This window comes from Nicotiana sylvestris, chromosome 4 (assembly GCF_000393655.2).
Source record: "Nicotiana sylvestris chromosome 4, ASM39365v2, whole genome shotgun sequence".
Taxonomy (NCBI): Eukaryota; Viridiplantae; Streptophyta; class Magnoliopsida; order Solanales; family Solanaceae; genus Nicotiana; species Nicotiana sylvestris.
In genome coordinates, this window is record NC_091060.1 from 164,029,201 (window position 1) to 164,032,677 (window position 3,477).

Here is a 3,477-nt window from a genome sequence, read left to right on the forward strand (position 1 = left end):
TAGAATGGGCAGTAAGAGGGGAGAGAGTGAAAACACAGAGAGAAAAATCCAAAGATATAGAGAGAAGACAAAGAGTTAAAAGATTAAGTGAGAAGAGATAGAGAGATAGGCATTGGAAGGCCTGGAGAGAGGAAAAGTCAATCTGAGAGAACATTTTTGAGTCTTGAATCAGTTCTGAGAGATAGTTTAAAAAGAAAGGTGTTGTTCCATTGAGTTCTAGGCAGAATTTAGATTCCAAGCACTGGTTCTTGCCCCCTTTTGATTGTTGAATCTATTTGGCAGTCTATTGATTCTATTTCTGAACTTATCCGAGCTCAGTTTGTTCTATTTAGGCGTCCGTATTGCTGTTTGGTTCTACAAATCAGTGTGGTCTTTGGTTTGAGTGTATTTCTGATTTGGAGAATGGTATTGTTGTGTTGGTTTTTGTTTTAACTATTCCATTACTGCTGGTGATTTACTGTTAGTGTTGTTGTGTCATCCGCTGCTGCTGACTGCTCTTCCTTCTTTTGTTCTATTTTTCCAATCCAGGTACACGCCTGAAACTGGCCCAATGTAGCCGTTTGAATTGAAAGCTGAAATGAAATGGTCTTCTTTGGAATTTATGTGTTTAAGCTGTTAGTAGAGTAGTAGTAGATAATTTGTATTTGTTTAAACTCATTTTGGTTTTATGGTGTATAACTGAACTGATAGAACTATTATAGTATTGATTTAATTTCGTTTTGTGTGGTATAATTCCGGAATTAAAAGCAGGCTGAAATGGAAAATGGTTTAGAAGTTCATAGATTTCACTTGTATTAACAATATTGAGTTGAAACCAGTAGGCAGGCATTGAATCCAGTAGTGTGTTAAAGTCTTAAGCATGTGTGTGATGAGGGTGGTCTCTTAGCTAATCTGAGATGTATGAAAATCATTCATGGTGTCTATATCGTTGCTTGAGCCCTATTAATGTTCAGATATTTAGGTTAACACTTGTTTTGGAATTATGTAGCCTTGTCTAGCCTCACTATTATTAATTAAATGTTGCATGAATTTGAATGTCGAACTGGAACCGGAAAAGCATGATTCATAGTTAGTTTAGTGTATTTACCTGATTTGAGTAAACTATTAGACTAATCTTGATGGATATTTCCTTTTGGTCCTAGTTAATTTAATTTTGGTTCTAAGCAACTTAGCTAGAGAAATCAGAAGGTTTTGAGTTAATAACACTTTGTTCCTGGCCTCTTAGCCTGTTTGGATTGTTTTTCCCACGCCAGGATTCGATATTGGTATGGGGGGATACGGCTGTTTGGGCCTGTTTTACTCCCCATAGGCCCAAGTAGCTCCCCTTTCCAAAGCTGGGAATGATTCCCATTCACTGCAACTTTCAAGTAGGCCCGTTTAGTGCGTAGATTTGGATCTGTTTTAAAATTCAATGTATAGTTTAGCTTGGTATAATTCAGTTCTTAATTAATTAGGGAAATCTTTTAGAGACAAACAAATAGAAAATCATAGTCACTTTTAGGTTGGCCTTTTAATAAAATGATGAGACGAGCCTCGCCAAACAAAAATACAAAATGCGGGGCCCTCAATAAATATTATATGAAAATACTTAGATTTCGGGAGGGCCGTTTAGCGAATTTCACGACCTTCCCCAAATAATAACGTGTTAGACTCTTTAGGCGTGATTTTAATGAAATTACATTCCTAAACTCGGGTGCGCATTTATGCGACCCAAATCCAAGTCTCAACGGAGTCGAAATGTGTTGACCACCACAGGTGCATTGATTGCGACTGATTCGAGATGCATTTTCACGACGTTGTAATCCTTTTAAAATAAATATAATAATAAAAGCGGTTTTAAAGCGAATAAAAAGCACATAAGCTAGAGCATGTTTTGAAATCAGATAAAATCAAATACGACAGTTGAGCGACCGCGCTAGAACCACGAAATTCGGGAATGCCTAATACCTTCTCCCAGGTTAACAGAATTCCTTACTCGGATTTCTGGTTCGCGGACTGTTAACAGAGTCATATTTTCTTCGGTTCGGAATTCAACCGGTGACTTGGCGACTCTGAATCCCAATAATAAATCCTGTTCCGATTGTCCTTTAAGTGGAAAAACTCATTTATGCCTCTGCGGACAAGGGTAAAAAGAAGGTGTGACAGAAAGTACAACAGCCATATTCTATAATGACCCTACGGTAAAGCCAATTGGAAAAGTACCAGCTCATAAGGAGTCAGTACGGAGCTCCCACCGGATATTGTATGCACCAGAGGTGCAAGTATTATAATAGAGCTTCTAGTTATGGACGTGAATTATACTTATGTGGAAAGGTGTTCATGAAAGAGATAGAAGGTACGATGTAAGATTTTAAGATTGTAAGGTAAAGGTGAACAACATATGAAATACTCAAATGCAGAAGGTTGTGAATAGTCCATACTTAGGATAAAAAGCTAAAAGTGCGGGGATTCAATATCCAGGAATGATAGCGGCATTGTCAATAACATATCTTCTAGCCTATGGTTTCTAGGTATCGAGAGGCCTAGTTAAGAAAGTAAAAGAAGAGTTTGAGATGATGTGATGTCTTGCTTGATGTTCCAGAATAACATAAGGAAATCTATGGTGCAAGCAAGTAGAAGAAAGGTTGTGAGTAGTATAAATGAATGTGTAGGTCACAAGCTATAGTATGGTAAAGCGACAAGGTTTTAAGAAGACATGAATAAGGATAAGAAAAGGCAAGTGATAAGGTGATGAGAAGGCATAAATCCTCATGACTAAACCCATGAAAGCAAGAGAGTTGATGGTTTCTATAAGTTATAAAAAGTTCAGTATTGCCTAAATGAGTCTAAGACTAGTAGCGTTTAGAGGAGATGGAGTGCTACCCTGGTAATAGAATAAATGTGTAATTATGATAGATGAAGGATAACGTTTGGGCCTTCGATTGAGTAATGATTTCATGAATTGTACAAGATTAAAATACCCACGTAAGGTAAATCACATTGGGATGCTATGAAATACGATTATGGAAGTATAGTATCGTATCGCCCCCAGGTAGATCAAAACAATCACTTCAAATGACACGATGGGACGTGAGCCGTAGCGACAATGTTACATAAAAGATCAAGTTATCAGTGATAGATGATACATCAACATTAAGGTGAATCGACAATGGATGGACAAAAAGTCACCAAGTGTGAGATGAGATTAGGCCGTCATTCTTAAGATGAATAGTAATGAAGAAGTATTAAAGGACATAGATTTATACATCTATGATAAGGAGCAATAAAAGTAGCTTGGAGTTTGGTAGCAAACCTCAATAACGATAAAACGAATTAAGAGTTATAGTATAATATGACATACCTTGATGCAGTAAAGTCGTACGGATGGATAACCAGGTCTATGAGATAAGATATAACAATATCCGTAAGTTTGACAAAGTACCGAGCGAAGAAATTCAGTATACCTATAGATGCCCAGAATGACATCATATTAAGCAC